The sequence below is a fragment of the Vanessa cardui genome, chromosome W (genome assembly GCF_905220365.1).
Source record: "Vanessa cardui chromosome W, ilVanCard2.1, whole genome shotgun sequence".
NCBI classification, from domain to species: Eukaryota; Metazoa; Arthropoda; class Insecta; order Lepidoptera; family Nymphalidae; genus Vanessa; species Vanessa cardui.
The window spans coordinates 9,323,531-9,343,181 of record NC_061153.1 but is presented as its reverse complement, the minus strand read 5'-3'; the positions used below and the strand labels follow the sequence as shown (position 1 = coordinate 9,343,181).

Genomic DNA, 19,651 nt, shown 5'->3' with positions numbered 1-19,651 from the left:
TTATATGTATTACTAATAGTGATATTTTTACGTGAGAAAGAAATTTGAACACACTTATTGATGTTTACTGTTATTCGATTATCACTATAATATTTACTTAATCTGTTCAGATCGTCTTGAAGTAAGACGCAGTCCTCAATCGTCCTTACAGTTTTATAAATTTTCATGTCATCAGCGTATGAGAGAAATTTAGAGTTCCGAATGCAATTACCTAGGTCATAAATATACAAGGAGTATAACAGAGGTCCCAATAGTGACCCCTGAGGCACCCCTGAAATAATTTTAACGAAATTCGATTTACTGCTGCCCACTACAACGGCTTGAGATCTATTAATTATGTAAGATTTAAACCAGCGGTGGAGATCACCACATATACCTAAAGTAATAAGTTTTTGAAGAAGTATGATGTAGTCTACACGATCGAAAGCTTTTTCGAAGTCCGTATAGACCACATCAACTTGGATATGGTAATTCATACTTTGTAATATACTATTAGTAAAAGTTGATAAGTTAGTCAGAGTAGAACGGCCCCGTGTAAACCCGTGTTGCTCTTGAGGAATGAAATTTGACACAACAGGATATACATTCTTATAGACAATTTTTTCCTGAATCTTACTAAATGTGTTCAGGATAGAGATCGGCCTATAGTTTTCAATCTTAGTTTTTAAACCTTTTTTGTGTATAGGTACAATATGTGCTTCCTTCCATATGGATGGTACAAACCCTTCTTTAAATGATCTATTATAAAGTATACTTAAGGGGTGGGCTAGAACATCAGCACATTGTACGATAAAAAGTGGTGGAATGTTATCAGAGCCTGCTCCCTTTGTGACGTCTAAACTTGCCAGATATTTGAACACTGTTTCGCTGTTAACTGATATATTGCAAATTGTATCTGTGGACTCAACGGAATCAGAAGAAATTTTATTATATGTTGTTAAAGGTTCTTGAAACATTCTTACGAAAAACTTACTAAACGCTAAACTTATGTCCTCTTCACTCGTTAGGTTGTCGTTCTCATAAAACATGATTTTTGGATAGTTATTTTAATTTTACGCTTACTTTTAACATAGTTGAAAACATGTTTAGGGTTGCGTTTGATTAAATTTTCTGTGTTCTTTATGTATCTTTCAAATAGGTCATTCTCCAAATCTTTAGATCTTTTTCGCAGAAGGGAAAAAATATCGTGATCTATGGGATTGCGGTATTTCTTCCATTGAGCATGTATTTTATTCTTTTCGTTAATAATACGTATAAGAGATTTATTGTACCATATGGGGTACATACTTTGACCGCGTGATATAACCTTCGGAGTATGCTTATCAATAGTCCTATACAAAATTTTGTAAAATTTGTGTGTGGCTTCATCTATTGAGGTATTGTGTAAAATATTAGGCCAATCAATAGTTTTTAAATCATCGCATATCATTTTATAGTTAGCTTTTTTAAATAGATACTTAAAAGTAGCTTTTGTACCAAGTGGTGGCACGATAATATCCGTCAAATCTACAGATAATGAAGGATGATAAGCATCTTCCTCCACCATATTATTTAAGGACCTTGTAACGTCGATGTTAAAGTTACTGAAAATTAAGTCTAGTGTATTACCACACGAGTTTAACTCTTTATTGTGTTGCTGAAAGCCAAGTAAATTTGTTACATTTAATAAATTTCTAGCAGAGTCTTGTAGCAGAGTTACTCCTCTTTTAATTATGAATGGGCCTTCGGAGGTCCAACGGATACAAGGTAGGTTAAAATCGCCACAGATTATAAATAAATCGTCTGGATTGTAAGATACAATGTTAGAAAGCATGTCAACAAAGATATTTACACGAGAATATAAACTGTCGTCAGGCGGTAAATATATTACAGCCAAATGAAGATTACGTGATGACTTCAATGTTCGAGAGCCAATAGTTACCCATAAACATTCAATGTTATCATTTTCCCATTCTGATCTACGACGGGCATCTAGGTTGCGACAGGTTAGGATTAAAGATCCTCCGCCTCTTCTACCACCTCCTCGATCCCGACGGTGTATATCATGGCGGGAGTCCGACAGTTCTGAGTCTAATATTCCCTCACAAAGCCATGATTCTGTAACAGCAATAATATCGTCATTTGAGCATAACGCGTTATTATAGAATTCCCTTATTTTAGTTCGTAGCCCCCTGACGTTTTGATATAAAATTGACAAAGATACGTTTCTATCCACGTCTGTAACAAAAATCTAGTAATATAGCCCATACAGATATTAAAAAATATGAGCAGCTCAGTAACAATAAACTAAAAGTAATAATTATTGTTTTTGGATTTTTTAAATTATAAATATGTATTGTGTAAATATGTTGTGTGGTTCTCGTATGTAATAGTAGTGTGGTAAATGTAATATTTTGTTTTTAAGGTGTGTAATAAAAATGTTACCTGTTATTTTATAGAACCAAGGGTTAAGCACTATATGTATGAAATAAGACCATTGAAAATAGCACCGTATCGGGCATTGTTTCATACAATTTTTAATAAATGTAACTCGGAGGTTACCAGAAAATGCGGAAATGTTTCGTTTTTCCTGACATAAATTCGACAGTTTTTTGTCCACACATATTGGTAAGAAAACTCCCTTGCTTTGGTCTTGCACATTAATAAAAGCTTTTTGTTGCGTTGCGTTAAGTGTTCGTTTATGAAAAAACGGTTGTTTTCGCCCATTATTCCAATGTCAGTAGTATTCAAATTTTTACGTTTTCGTACTGCTGAGAGGAAAGCATCTTTAATTTGACGATTCCTAAATCGCGCAACAATAGCTCGTGGTTTTCCTCTTGATGGCTTTTTTGGCTGCACTCGATGAATAAACTCGAAATCCGAGTTGTTAATAGGTAAGCCGGCGTTTTCCGCTATTTTCGCAACGACATCCGTTAAAGATTCACTATGTAATTCGGGAATTCCTATAATTTCTATATTTTGAAGACGGGACCATTGCTCGTGTTTACTGAAATCATGTTCAATTGATTTAACAACTCCCTGCAGCTCCTTCAAATTAGTTCGCAATTTCTCATTTTCCTTTTTTAAATTATTCACTTCATCCTTAATCACAGCAATCGATTTTATAGCGTCGTCGTACTGAGTTGACATAAATTTTAATGACTTTTCAATTTCGTTTAGGTTTCCTTTTAAGCAATCAAATTCTCGGGATATATAGTTTTTAATAATACCAGGCAATTCGTTTCTTATAGCTTCCAATATCTCCAAGTGATGATCCGAAGGCTTTTCTACATCTTCAACCTGTTGTTGACGAGATGGGAGTTGACGTTTTAACATAACGGAATCGGCGTTTTCGTACTCGCCCAGTTTCTTAACAGGCGTATCACTGTTGTCGCCTAACCGAGGCATTTTTATTTTACAGTTAGGACATAACCATGGTATTTGTTTTTTATAATTGTCAGCAGTTAGCCTGACACATAAATATTGATACTGTTTCGAACAACCTGATTGAGAACATGTAACTCTCTCTGCGGTTTTAACGTATTTATTACAAGCATTACAATTAGTCATTATTGTTGTTATTGTTTTTTAGACGCAGGTAGAACGTGTTTACTTGTTATATTGCAGCCGTTGCCTATTCTCGCTCGCTGAGGTCGCGACTAAAACGGCATAAGCGCCAACTGTGAACGTCGTCGCTTACGCGTTTGTATGCACTTCACTAATTTGCACAGTCACTATGAGTTCCAACGCCGATTTATTTAAACACAAATTTTTAAGTCACTTTTTTATTATGTTTTGAATTAATTATTTGTTTAACATATAACATTAATGTCACATCAGAGAATTGTTATAAATTTTGGGGCAAAAGTTAGAAGATTACTATTTTAAAATATTAATTAAACGGGACGGACACTTAGTCTACCGCACTCAGCTGTCAACAATTTATATATTTGTATAGGTATGTATAATTATTATAGTATAATTCATTAATTATATATTTTTAATATGTAGTTATAAAGTTATTTAAGTAAAAACAACTCACACGGCGCCCGCCAGCCGTGCGCCGTGTGAGTTGTTTGTGTCAGTGAATTTAAAACACGTGCTCAGTGCTTTTACTATCAATGATACAAATTTAAAAATAGAATACGTTCGAATTGAAACGTGATAAATAATAATCATTGCGAATTGTTCTAAATTAAGAAGTAGAGGGCGCTGACAGCGGTAACAGTTTTTTGCTACGATATAATATTTAATAATTAGAGAAAAATAATAAAACAAGTAATTGCGATATAAAAACTTTATTAAACTCATATACAGTGTATCTTAAAGTAGTGATAGTGTTATTAGAAATTATTTATATAGGGAAGTGTTATAAATTAATATCTAATAGCACGAAGTGACGGTCAGCTGTTTGCGTACCCACCTTATGCAAAGTGTAGCAGCTCACGTATATTTTTTGCACTATTCCTACGTTCACTAACAATTTTTCCTTAATAATAACTTTATAATTGGCGTCTAAAAACAAAACACGGTAACTGGATTAACACAGTAAAATGGCAAACAAATGTAATAGCTGTGGAAAGTTCCTTGCGTTGGCTGATACGGTAAAATGTGTTCGCTGTTCCTTTTTATTTCATCGGACTTGTGCCGTCAATAAAAGCCCCGATTCTAAGGCACCGAAATGGATATGCAAGAGCTGTAAGCCGAAACCATGCTCACCTGCCTCGGTCACTGCCTCGATATCCATGAGTGGGACAAATGAGCCAGACACTGATTCCCCGTTATTGCTGACACTCAAGGAGGACGCAGAAGTTGCCAATACACTGTTGGAGCAAATCAAATTGCTACGCAATGAGCTGGTGGCGGTGACACATGAGGTGTCTTCCTTTTTAAATACAGGAACTCATGTATCTAAAAAATACAATGTTGGAAGTAGGCAAGCGAGTCGACAGCATAGAGATACGACTGTCTCGGCTTGAGGAGACATCCACGTTGAATCCGAATACTGGCCTCCTGGAGGAAATTGCGCATCTGAAGTCCGAGCTAAATGACCGTGATCAATCGTGCTTGACAAATGACGTCGAGATAACAGGCATAACGGAACGAGCAGGAGAGAATTTGCCGCATATTTTGGGGCTCGTAGCTTGCAAAATAGGCGTGCAAATTGATGAGAAGGATGTTGTTTACGTCGAACGCTCCGGCCCGCGACCGGCTCACGTGGAGAACAGTGAACGACTAAGGCCGCGCCCGATAGTCGTACGGCTGGCGCGTCGCGCGCTCCGCGAACAACTACTGCGCGCCGCACGCGTGCGCCGCGGGGCGGATTCATCGGGCTTCGAAATAGATAAGGAACCGAAGCGATTCTACATCAACGAGCGGCTGACGCGAGCAAACCAGTTCCTTTTCTTTAAAGCAAGGGAGGAGGGCCATAAGAACGGCTGGCGTTATGTATGGACCCGCGGGGGACGTATATATGCACGGCGTAGCAAGGAAACAGCAGCACACAGGATACGCTCGGAGGATGACTTAATGACGGTTTTTGGTCAAACGTCTATTTGAGTTTTAAATTTAACTATTTGTTTATGGACTCACAAATATTGTCTTTTGTTTTTTTAATTAGTTACTTTAACTACTTAAAAGCAATATTAAGTATAGACACTTTTTCTGTGCATTGGTTTAGGTACAGCTTGTATTATATTTTTCTTGGAATTAAATTCGAAAACTTTTTAAAACGCGTAACATCTAATATAAAATCAATAACAATAAAATTTAATCTATCTGCAATAATTCAAAGTAATGTTGTTATAGTCTGCTTTAAAATTTATGTTGAAACTTGTTCCTGCATATTGCATTCAATTTGCCATCAAGTAATTACACATATACATATATATAATATTTTTTGTTTCTAAATGATTAATCCACGACACTTAAAAGTTGGTTTTATAAATCCTGGGTCTCTTGGGACTAATCATGAGGAACTCATTGTTACCGTAGAAAGACACAAAGTAGACATATTAGGCCTTAACGAGACGTGGTTAAAAGCAGGCGAAGACGGGCGTGCGCCTAACATTGCAGGTTATAATCTTCGACATATACCAAGGCCACCAGGGGTACGAGCACGCGGTGGCGGAGTAGGATTTTATATAAGGCAGGGTTTAACTGTACGCACTCTTACTCATCCTCCCTCGTCCGTTGAGCAGATGTGGATAGGAATTAAAATCAAAGGCAAGCAAATCGTAATAGGTACAGCCTATAGACCTCCATGGTTAAGTGTGCATACATTCTTCGATGCCCTGTATGAGACTCTGAGTACGTTTACATGGCGCGATCATCTAATAATAATGGGCGATTTTAACATTAATTTTCTTAACAATAATCACATTAATTACAATATGATCACCGATTTTTTATCTTTTTTTTACTTAACTCAACATGTTACGGAACCGACGCATTTTACAAACCATAGCGAGACCCTAATTGACTTAATTTGCTCAGATACAAGTATATGCCGGGTATGGGTTGATCATATTAGTACATTAAGTAGCCACTCTTTCATTTCTTGCGAGCTTAGTATCGACAAAGATGTATTTCACTCTAAAAGCATATGTATTGGAAACATTAAAGCTATTGACTGGAATGAGTTGGATAGGAATCTAGCATTAATTAATTGGGAGTGCATTGCTGAACTTGAAAATGTTAATGATATGGTGGAGGAATTTAACAAGATAGTGCTTCGTGTTTATAATACTTTAGCACCTCTTAAATGTATTAGCATCAAAAATCGGCAATACCCGTGGATCACCGCTACCATCAAGTTTATGATGAAACTTAGGGACAGTGCGCACACACGTGCAACTAAAAATAAAAGCGATGTTCATCTCAGTTACTATAAACAATTAAAGAATTTAGTGAATCAGGCAATAAAAAATGAAAAAAAAGGCATACTTTGATATGTATGTGAATAAAAATATCAAAAATTCTCGGCTCTTATGGACGCATATAAAATATAATGTAAATATCAATAGGAAATGTGACATGCAGCTACCAGAACAATTACGTGATCCTAATAAACTAAATACCTTTTTTCTAACGGTTCCTGGCAAAAACTTTGTTCTCCAATCGGATATTGATTTCTTTCTAACGCATAAATTTGGACATTCAATATTTAATATAAATGTTGTTAAAGAGACTGACATATTCAGACATACCAAGTCATTGCATACTAACGCCATCGGATCTGATGGCATCTCACTTGATATGTTATTACCTACGCTTCCTTATTCAATTCAATTAATTACAAAAATCATAAATAAATCAATAACGACTAGTATTTATCCTAATCAATGGCATAAGTCCATAATTAAGCCCATACCAAAGAACAGTAACCCTACAGAACTAAAGGATTTACGCCCAGCATCCTGCCCTGTTTGTCTAAAGTTCTTGAGAAAGTAGTTTGCAATCAATTAAGGGACTATCTCGAACTGAACAATATTTTGCCTTCAGAACAATCTGGGTTTAGAAAGAAAAGGAGTACTACAACCGCATTAGCTTATGTAGTGGACGATATCCTATCTACTCAGGACAGGGGGGAGGCGACTATCCTTGTGGTTCTCGATTACTCGCGAGCTTTTGATACCATAATCACCACTCTATTACTTTCAAAATTAGCATACTATGGTTTTAGCTCAGAAGCTGTAGAGTGGTTCAAAAGTTATATGTCCGATCGCACTCGATGTGTAGAAATAGGACGTGAGGATGGTAATGCTGATAAATCTGTCTGTAGCCAGGTAAACAGGGGCGTACCACAGGGATCCATCTTGGGCCCTATTCTTTTTATAATCTACATATCAGACATAGTAAACAAAATCGAGAATTGTAAATTTCAGATGTACGCGGACGATATACAATTGTATATATCATTTAAACCAAGTGAGATAAGTTTAGCTTTGCACAAGCTTGGGCAGGACTTAGACCGTATCTCCAAATGGTCGGAGTTAAACACTTTGACTATAAATGCGGCCAAGACAAAATACATGATTTTTGGCACAGATCGTCAAATACAATTAGTTAACATTTATAACCCTAAAGTAGAGATAAGAGGTGAACATATTGAAAGGGTAACCGAGGCACGTAATCTAGGTGTACTAATGGACGAAAGGCTTCGCTTTGAAAATCATATAAATAATATATCTAAAACTTGTTTTTATATATTAAAGATCCTTTATCGTATAAGAGACTCAATTTCAACGAATGTCCGTATCAAACTATGCGAGGCCTTAATTTTGTCTAAGTTTAACTACGCTGACGCAGTTATAAAGGTAATATAGCGAGTGCAGAATGCATGCGCACGGTACTGTTTCAATATTCCACCTCGTACTCATGTTACGCCTTTTCTAAATAGTGCCAATATTTTAAAAATGAATCATCGTAGACAACTACACTTTGCATCGTTACTTTTTGGTGTTATTAAATATCAGATTCCTCCTTACCTATACCACAAACTACAATGGTTAAAAAGGAACAGTAATGAACATGTCACGCGAGCGTCACTGTTTATGCTAAAAATGCCCCAGCACAGAACTGCAGCGTTCCGAGGCAGCTTCAGGTATAACGCCACCAAGTGCTGGAATGATCTTCCACCTCCTTTGCGGGACCTGAAAACAATTTCAACATTTAAAATTAAATATAAACAATACTTGCTAGATAAACAAAAAACTGAATGAGGATACTAGATACTCATTTATTATTTTTATTTTTTATTTATTTTTTTTTTTTTTTTAAATAATTGTTCTATTATGAGTATGTATATATATATATATATATATATATATATATATATATATGTATATATGTTATGTTGTAGTATGTACTCGTGTGTAGGTCTTCAGTATTTAAAAATTGATATAAATTATGAAAATAAATTTTGACAGAATGTAATTATCATAATACACTAAGTATGTTTAGTTTACTTTAGGAATACGATTAATAGTAAGAGTAGGTACCTGTCTGTTTGCGGCCCGATAGCACTTGGAATGAGTCATGCCAGCGCTCGGTGACCGGTTGTTGTTGTTATTGTAGTTTTAAACACAATCTCCGACTCCAACTTATTTTTTTTGTATTGGATATTAAATATTATACTTCCACAGGTTTAAATTTTCTTGGCGTTAACTTTCTGTCTAACATTAGTATTCTCCGTATAGTATTGTTTTTGATCACTTACACTTGAGAGCCTAGAATATAAATAAATAAAAAGTAAAGGACTTGGACCGGAGAAATATAATACAACTGAAAAGCCTAAGTTATGATCTTATCATATGTAATCCAAAAAATATTGACTTACCATTGCGATGTCTGTTTTTCTTTTTTTTTTTTCCTATTACTTGTCATTGTTGCTATTTTATTTTTAATTACAAGTTGTGCCTATAATAAACGATAATTATAATTATTTAGTGCGGACGAGCAGTACGCATGACAGCTCAGCGCTAGAGGTGACGCTCAGACTGAGAGTGAGATGGAACATTAAGTCTACATTGTTATTGTTATATATAATTTTTTTCTCTAACATTAAAATTGCCGTTTAGTTGCTTCTATCTCATGTATATATCTCACTCGCACAGCGTTCCGCTAGGACTGTTTATTGTTATTATTGTTATCATTTTATTATTATTATTTTTTTTTTTTAATTACTTTCGTTATATTGTTGTAAGAATTTTTTTTTTTTTGCTTGTTTTTAGTGTTTAGATTTGCTTTGTATTACTTTTATTACTATTTTTTTTTGTGTCACAGCTGTCAGCGCATACCTTCTGGAGACCGCTGAAAATCAGTTTAGAAGCATCATTGATGCTTCTTCTTTTACTGAGCGAATCTCCATTTGGTATTGTTGTACTGCAGCACAATTTTTTTTTCTTCCCTTTTTCTATTATAATATTAATTTTTTTTTTTTTGTGTAATTTTAATTTATTGTGTTTTTTATACTGTTTTTATATGTGAATAAGATTGTTATTGTGTTGTAGTGCAACTTGACCAATAAATCTTTATTATTATTATTATTTTTACTTGTTATTTTTAACAACTCGGCTTAGAGCCGGTATTTACGTCATTCTCACGGGCTGAAGCCAAGTGGTCAGACACGTCTTAAAAATTGAAAGCTCTAAAGCAATTTCCGTTCCCCATCAGTTGCAAAAAAATTGCGTACAATTCTGCACGTGTTTAGTATCACGGCCTTCTGCATATTTACATATAGAAAATTTGGAAGATTTAAAGCTTTTACAGATATGTGCATTTTGTTTGGGTATGACGCCAGTAGTGGACAAAACTATTGGGACTATTGTAACTTTCTGCAAGTGCCACATACGTGCTATTTCTTCTTTTAGTTCCGTGTATTTTGTAAGTTTTTCATTTATGGTGCTTTGCAGATTGTGTGTGTTAGGGATGGCAATGTCAATTAAAAAGGCAGATTTTTGTACTTTGTCGACTATTGTTATGTCAGGTCTGTTGTAGTGAACTGTTCGATCTGTAAGTATTGCTCTGTCGTAGTATAATTTGTGAGTGGTGTTTTCTAGTACCGTTTCGGGTGTATATTTATAGTATGCTGTTTTGTTAGATATTAATTTGTACTTTAGAGCCAGTTCTTGGTGGACTATATTTGCTACCTGATCGTGTCTGTACTTATAATCTGTTTGTGCTATTGCTCTGCATGCGCCAGTTATATGCTGTATGGACTCCGAAACACTATTGCAGCGTCGACATAAATCAGTGCTTAAGTTAGGTATTCTCATAATGTATTTCTGGTAATTACGAGTCTCAACAACTTGGTCCTGTATTGCAATCATAAACCCCTCAGTCTCAGGAAAAAGCTCGCCTCGACTCAGCCACGCGTTCGACGCATTTATGTCGACGTTACTACGGCATAGATCTTGACGATGTCTTCCGTGTAGTGACTTACGGGCCCATTCGCTTATTTTAACTTTTCGATCTATTTGTTCTTCATTTTTTTGCGTGTTTTTATCCTGTAAGTTTAGTGGTGTGAGTTTTTTATCGGTTTCAACTATTGCAGTGTGTAGTTTTGATGTGTTAGATTTAGTGTAAAAGTATTTTCGTAGGTTTGTAATTTGGTTATTGTGCAAGTTTATTATGTCTATAATACCTCTCCCCCCCTCACTTCTTGGCAGAGTCTGTCTTTGTACGCAAGCTCTTGGATGGTGTTTTCTGTTTTTAGTCATGGTGGTATTAATATTTCGCTGCAATTGTTTTAAGTCGTTTTTTGACCATTTAAGTATACCGAAAGAATATATTAAAATGGGGATAGCAAAGGTGTTGATGGCTTTAATTATGTTTTTGGAATTAAGTTGTGTTTTCAATATCCTATTCAGTCTATAATTAAATTGTTGTTTAATTTTTATTTTGGTTTCTTTTTCTAATATCTGTTTTGCCTGATTGTAACCTAAATATTTATACGTATCGTTTTCTTCTAAGGGATCTATTGTTTCTCCGGTTTGTAGTTGATAATGCATTAGATGATTATGACCTGATTTAATTGAATTGATTTTACATTTGTCAATGCCGAACTCCATTTTAATATCCTGAGAGAAATTTTCAGCTAATTTAATTAAGTTTTCAAGACCCTTTTCTGTAGATGAGAATATTTTTATATCATCCATATTAAGTAAATGATTAATATTTATAAGCTCAATGTTATTTGTTAGACTGTTTGTGTATTGTAATGTGTATCCATTGCATGTAGAGTTTAAAATAGTAGAAAGGGGGTTCAAAGCAAGGCAGAACCATAAAGGACTTAAAGTATCGCCTTGGAAAATACCCCGTTGTATTTTGATTTCATCGGTTTCAATAGTTTTATTTTGTAAACTAATTGTAAGTTTAGTAGTCCAAAGAGATATAGCGCACTGTAAAAAATTTATGATTTGTGGGTGTATTTTGTAGATGTGTAAAATATTTATTAACCAGCTATGTGGCACGGAGTCGAATGCCTTTTTGTAGTCAATATAGACAGTATACAGATCTTTTTTCATTTTTTGCACTTGTTTTAAAATAACTGCATCGATGGTTAGTTGTTCTTTACATCCCTGGCTATTTTTTCTACATCCTTTTTGTTGTTCTTCTAAAATTGCGTTTTTTTCTAAATGATTGTAAATAGAGTGTGTAAGACATGCGGTAATGATTTTGTAAATTGTTTGAAGACAGGTCTATATTTAGAGGGATTTGCGGTATCATTAGGGTCCTTGGGAAGCATGTAAGTAATACATTTTGCTATGTATTGTGGCATTGAGCTTGGGTTTGCAATAAAGTTATTAATATGAGTATACAAATAGGGGTGTATATAAGTGAACTTCTTGTACCAGTAGTTATGAATTCGGTCAGGACCGGGTGCTTTCCAATTATGTAATCGTTTTAATACAATATTAAATGTTTCTATCGGGATTTGTCTGAATTCCATCGGTTCAGTAGTTTCATGTCTGTGTATTTCTTCTTTGTTCCAGTTAGCTTCATGGTTGTGGTTGATTGGGGCTTCCCATAAGTTAATCCAGAATTTTCTTAGTTCGACTCTGGGTGGCAGACTTGTATCGTGCATGGTTGAGTTTTTAGTACAATTAGTTAGATTAGTGCTTTGACTTCGAATATTTTGGTAAAATTTTCTTTCATTAGTTTTGAATTGAGCGTTTTCGGTTTTTCGAGCTGTGCATGCTAAGTATCTTTTAAGACGGCAACTAAAGACTGACAATTTTTGTTTGAGAGTGTCTAAGAACTGTGTGAGTTGTACGTTATGTTCTTCATGTTGTGTGTGTACTTTATAATGTTCTAATATTGAATCTACCTCTAGTTTAAGAGCGCAATTGTTGTTACCATTTATAACTTGTGTCAGTTTACCTATATATTTTCTTAACTTCATCCTACGCTCTAAGCGTTTTTGCCAATTTGGCTTCTGATTCTTGGTCTGAGGGAGGATTTTATTATGGAAAAGGAGACTTAATTTTGTTCCATTAATTTTAGCAGAAAGCCCATGCTGCGGAGTATATGATTGTTTGTTCACTTTCAAATGTCGTATTTTCGTCTATGTATTTGGGTAAGATTGATGTATTAAGATATGTTATTATTTTTGCTAATTTTTTTGAGGTATTTTGTTTCGGTATATAGGGGCGACAGTTTGGATCAGTAGTTTTGAAATATTCTAATGCTTACTGAAAAGTATCGTCTATTTCTGAATCTATATACTGAGGAGTTTCTTCTTTATTATTTTTATCTTGTATATGATCATCTATTTGTATTCTGTTTAAGTCATTTATTATCTTCCATTGATTATCCTCATTATCTTCATTACATGTTGTATCTTGCTCGCATCTTTTATCAGTTGCTATGTCTGTAATGCCAATCTCATTAGTGACCTCCTGTTTTAGTTCTTCTAATCGAGTACTGGGTATAAGTTTATTGTTTATTATTACTCTTCTTTGGTCGGCTACTCTTTGTTCGCTTATATGTACGAGATGTGGATATTTTTCAATAAACTTTTGGTGTAGTATTTTCCTATATGATGTCCTATTAGTATTCATGTGTGTAATCTTATAATACAACCTTATTATTTCTTCGTTAATTTCGTTACTCCACCGCATTCTTTGATTAGTCCGACCCTGAGTGAAATGCGTTTGAGTGGGTGAATGTGATGATAATTCTGTTAAATGATTTGCGTGTAGAAGTGTATCAACTTTATTGGCACTTGATATATCGACTGCTAAGCTATGTAAATATGCTTTGGCTTCATTGCGTGCTTTGTTTTTATCTTCAAGCGTTAATAATTTATTACGTTCTATTGCTCTGCGTTGATCGCCTACGCGTTGTCTACTAACTTCCATGTCCGGGAATTGCTCTAAGAATTTTGTATGCAAGTCGGTTAAGTAGGATGTAGTATCTTCTTCTAATGAGGTTAAAATATAATATGTGCGCAGGATGAACATGTTCATTTCTTTAGTCCATTTTTTGCGCGCACGCTTGATAGTCTTAACGGGTGCAGAGTCATCAACATTTGTCGACTGCACAACGTTTTCAACTAATAACGGAGAATGACTGCGAAAAGAGGTATTTGTGGAAGAATTAGGATGGTTAAAGGTATTTATATAAGAGGGTGTACAAGAGGATATTGATGAAAATGAAGATTTTGGAGAGGATGCAGGGTTTGATGCTGGGTTCTGAGAATATCCCTGTGGTTCAGCTGTAACTTCGACATCGGAAGCCCGCCTGTTCAACTCCCGATGATCGGCTGTAGCTTGTTTTGCGACGAGGGCCCGCCTGCTCAATGCCTCGTCGCCGGTGGACCGCATGCTGTAGCATCCAGCACCGGCTCCAGATGCGCCCCGGCGACCCCCGGGAAGCGACCGTAAATTATATCTATTAGTTTTATCCATCATGCTCCACGGGGGTTGGGAATGATTAGTTTAGATAGAGTAGCCTGGGTTATTTGGGCTTCATAGATTCTCCCATTAAAGGGGTATTTGGTCAAGATGTTTAGACCTGTTTTTTGTTCCTGCTATCCTTAAGCCCCCCCACCACGACAAGGTTCATTCCCTGGGGGATTATTAAAATTAATTTTATGTATTTTTTTTTTTTTTGTAATTTTAGTTTTGTTTTTTCTTTGTTGTTTTTTTTAACTTTTCTCCTTTTGTATGATTTTACCTGTCTACCTTTTAACTTTTCTGTCTGTGTTTCTTTTTCCTCGGGTATACTGGAAGAAATCTCTTCAATTAATAGTAAGAGTAGGTACCTGTCTGTTTGCGGCCCGATAGCACTTGGAATGAGTCATGCCAGCGCTCGGTGACCGGTTGTTGTTGTTATTGTAGTTTTAAACACAATCTCCGACTCCAATTTATTTTTTCTGTATTGGATATTAAATATTATACTTCCACAGGTTTAAATTTTCTTGGCGTTAACTTTCTGTCTAACATTAGTATTCTCCGTATAGTATTGTTTTTGATCACTTACATTTGAGAGCCTAGAATATAAATAAATAAAAAGTAAAGGACTTGGACCAGAGAAATATAATACAACTGAAAAGCCTAAGTTATGATCTTATCATATGTAATCCAAAAAATATTGACTTACCATTGCGATGTCTGTTTTTCTTTTTTTTTTTCCTATTACTTGTCATTGTTGCAATTTTATTTTTAATTACAAGTTGTGCCTATAATAAACGATAATTATAATTATTTAGTGCGGACGAGCAGTACGCACGACAGCTCAGCGCTAGAGGTGACGCTCAGACTGAGAGTGAGATGGAACATTAAGTCTACATTGTTATTGTTATATATAATTTTTTTCTCTAACATTAAAATTGCCGTTTAGTTGCTTCTATCTCATGTAGATATCTCACTCGCACAGCGTTCCGCTAGGACTGTTTATTGTTATTATTGTTATCATTTTATTATTATTATTATTATTTTTAATTACTTTCGTTATATTATTGTAAGAATTTTTTTTTTTGCTTGTTTTTAGTGTTTAGATTTGCTTTGTATTACTTTTATTACTATTTTTTTTGTGTCACAGCTGTCAGCGCATACCTTCTGGAGACCGCTGAAAATCAGTTTAGAAGCATCATTGATGCTTCTTCTTTTACTGAGCGAATCTCCATTTGGTATTGTTGTACTGCAGCACAATTTTTTTTTTCTTCCCTTTTTCTATTATAATATATATTTTTTTTTTGTATAATTTTAATTTATTGTGTTTTTTATACTGTTTTTATATGTGAATAAGATTGTTATTGTGTTGTAGTGCAACTTGACCAATAAATCTTTATTATTATTATTATTAAAATTAATTTTATGTATTTTTTTTTTTTTGTAATTTTAGTTTTGTTGTTTCTTTGTTGTTTTTTTTTTAACTTTTCTCCTTTTGTATGATTTTACCTGTCTACCTTTTAACTTTTCTGTCTGTGTTTCTTTTTCCTCGGGTATACTGGAAGAAATCTCTTCTAGGGATAAGTATACCTTTTAAACTTATTTTTCCTGTGTACACATTTTCCTTTACAATGTATCTGGCAAGTTTAATAAAATGGTTAAATATATAAATAAGACGCCCTGTCCCCGGACCAAATATGAGTTGGTAGCCGCCAATGGTACAGTCATACACACTTATGGCCCTATACAGCTTAATTTAGATCTTTGACTCAAACGCAATTTTTCCTGGAAATTAGGTGTCGATTTTTTGATTTTTTACTATCTTCTCGTAGATTGCAGATATCAGCGCCTAGTGGATGGTACAACAACCCTATCAGTGGCAGCATTTCAGCCCCAGTTTTCCAATGATCTTGCTTCGATCAAGGCCATTTCTGGAGAATCTTCATACCATCAGCTACTGCGGAAATTTCCGGAAGTAACCAGACCAGCAGGTACCTTTTCCATGCCTAAGCATAATACAGTGCATTATATTAAGACCACATCTGGACAACCGGTTACAAGCAAACCCCGGCGTCTTGATCCAGATCGCTTAAAAGCCGCTAGGAGAGAGTTCGACGATATGCTGTCCCAAGGTACGGCTCGCCGGTTAAATAGCCCCTGGTCTTCTGCTTTGCACATGGTAAGAGAAAAGGATGACGGTTGGAGACCATGTGGAGATTACAGAGCTCTCAACGCCCGTACTATACTGGATCCTTATCCAGTTCGACATATCCAGGACTTTTCATATCAACTTTTTGGGTGTTCAATATTCTCTACTATCACAGGTACAATTTCTCGGTTACCTTGTTTCTGCTTCCGGAACTCAGCCTTTGGAAACCAAAATTCAAGCTATCCAGGAGTTCACTACACCAAAGACGGCAAAAGAACTTCGGCGATTTTTAGGTATGTTTAACTTTTACCGTCGTTTTATACCAAATGCTACCAAGATCCAGGCACCTCTTGACTAAGCCCTTACTGGACCCACGATGAAGGGGACTCATCCAAAAGAGATGACAACGGAGATGCTAGAAGCATTCTAGGACTGTAAGAATAGTTTATCCCAGGCCACTCTTCTAGCGCACCCGAATACATATGCTGATTTAGCGATTGCTACTGATGCCTCTGATGTTGATATTGGCGCCGTACTTCAACAGAAGGTCGACGATGTTTGGCAACCTCTTGGATTTTTTTCTCGAAAGCTCAGTCTAGCTCAAACGAAGCCCTTACGATCGAGAGTTATTGGCCATCTATGAAGCAATAAGGTATTTCCGTCATATGGTAGAGGCAAGAAATTTTTCAATTCATACTGATCATAAACCTCTTACATATGCGTTCACAACAAAGAGAGAAAAATATTCACCACGGCCACAGTTGAGTCGAGATGGCCCAGTGGTTAGAACGCGTGCATCTTAACCGATGATTGCGGGTTCAAACCCAGGCAAGCCTCTGACCTCTGTTTCATGTGCTTAATTTGTCTTTATAATTCATCTCGTGCTCTGCGGTGAAGGAAAACATCGTGAGGAAACCTGCGTGTGACAAATTTCATAGAAATTCTGCCACACGTGTATTCCACCAACCCGCATTGGAACAGCGTGGTGGAAAATGTTCCAAACCTTCTCCTCAAAGGGAGAGGAGGCCTTTAACCCAGCAGTGGGAATTTACAGGCTGTTGTTGTTTGTTGTTGTTTTTTGTATTCACCACGGCAGTACCGATATCTGGACTACATCTCTCAATTTAGAACACGGATCCAATACGTGAGTCGTGTGCAATGCGCGCTCGGACACGGACGTGTTCCACCGTGCAAATTCTGAAGACGTGTATTGTGCGGCTATAACCGCTGCCCGCCTGTTAGCTATGAGTTCGCAACAACTCATAGCCAACGAGTTGTTGGCATTCATACAAAATGCTATCGATACCATGGACGAAGTCAGCATTTTGCAGATCTGCAAGTCAAACTTCAAAGAAGATGAGATCAGCAGAGGCAAAGTGCTGCTTTTCCAAACGCTTGAAAAGATTAATGAAATGCCGTCACGCAGAAGGGACGGAACACAAAAGAGTATCCAGGACATCATCGACCTGTTGAAGATGACCGACCCGGACGACGTGCCCGCTTTCGTGGCGAAGGAGCTGCATAAGCTGCCCCCTGTCACATTCGATCACGTCGACGTTACCAGGTTGCTTAAGGACATCACATTCTTGAAGACGACCCTGGCTGAGGTACAATCGAAGTTGGAGGCATCAAATAAAACTATTAGTGAATTGCGTGCTGAAGTAGTGCAATTACGTAGCGCTACTTCGAAATGTAGGTCACACGATGCCTCGAATGTGAATATGAGACGCGGTGCGAAAAATGCGCTCGGTGGCAGTTTCGTGTTTGCGACTGTCGATAATGCTGACGACGCATCACGTCACTCCGCCGCCAGTTCAACGCCCCCGATTGAAGCGTTGTCACAGCGAAATAGCCCGATTCCCAAAAGTGTTTACGCTGCTGTAGCTGCTAAACCTGCTGCATCGCAGAGTAAGACACAGAAAGAGGGAAAACAGATCCAAATAGTCCAAACCCACGAGGATCTGAGACAACCGGGTTTGAAAACAAACCGGGTAGATGCAGATGGCTTCGTCAAAGTTGAGAAGAAGAAGAAGAAGAAGCCGTCGAGCCGCAACCAGTGCGGGAGCGCACAGCCGTCGGATGCAGGAACTTCATTGCGGACAGCTGTTCCAACAACACAGCTGTACGTGTCCCGTCTACATTACTCCACAAAGGCAGAGGAGATTGTGGAGTATATTCGCATGAAAACGACGTGGATATTGAGGGTCGTGAAGTTGGAATCGCGTTACAACGTGAATTTTAATTCATTTGTGGTGCGCGTTCCGACTCAACATCTAGCGACCTTCATGCAGCAGAGTTTTTGGCCAACGGGTGTGGTGTTTCGTAGATTTCGTGGCAGGATACTCTGCACCACGCGCAACAGCACATGATAGTGTAGTGTAGTTATAGGTTTAAGAAAATATGTATTAGTATATTATATGATTATGTTGTATATTGTTATGTAATAGTATTTTTAAGTGAATATGTATTAGTATTTTTAAGATAATGTATATTATGTAGTTATATTTCTATGGGCCACTGTTGCCTGATTTAAATAAATACATACCTGGTCGTACAAACGTCGTTGCCGACACCCTGTCTCGCGTCGAAGAGGTAACTCGATCCATTGATTACCAGGCTCTCGCACTCGCTCAAGATACGGATCCTGAATTGCAAGGCCTGCTTCAGAAAGGTTCATCACTCAAGCTAATGAGAATACCTATTTTGAACTCCGAAAATCAGGTATACTGTGACGTATCTTTATCGACACCTCGGCCGTACCTTACTGCAAGCTTTCGCCGACAAGCCTAAGAAATGTTGCATAATTCAAGTCATCCTGGGAGGACAGCTACAGTGCGACTGGTAACACAGAGATTTGTTTGGCCAGGGATACGCAGGGACTGTAGAGAGTAGTCAAGAGAATGCTTACTTTGCCAAAAAAGCAAAGTCCATCGCCACACGTCCGCTCCCTTTTCCACAATCCCTACCCCTTCCTCGAGGTTTGCACACATGCATCTCGACATCATCGGCCCCTTAACGATTTCGTCTGATTACAGATATTACCTCACTGTCATCGACCGCTTCACGCGATGGCTTGAGACATATCCGCTTAAAGACATCACAGCTGAAGCCTGCGCAGCCGTGC

General features: G+C 36.7%; 1 long non-coding RNA gene and 1 pseudogene across 1 annotated transcript; one reads left to right on the top strand and one right to left on the bottom strand.

Moving 5' to 3' along the window:
- Nucleotides 1-8,392: 8,392 nt before the first annotated feature.
- LOC124542765 lies at nt 8,393-9,349 on the bottom strand. Its single transcript, XR_006967383.1, has 3 exons — nt 9,320-9,349; nt 8,982-9,209; nt 8,393-8,633 (listed from the first exon to the last, which is right to left on the bottom strand). It is a non-coding gene; the product is annotated as an uncharacterized LOC124542765 (long non-coding RNA).
- A 7,031-nt stretch (nt 9,350-16,380) lies between these two features.
- LOC124542573 lies at nt 16,381-18,968 on the top strand (annotated as a pseudogene).
- The last annotated feature ends 683 nt before the right edge of the window (nt 18,969-19,651 follow it).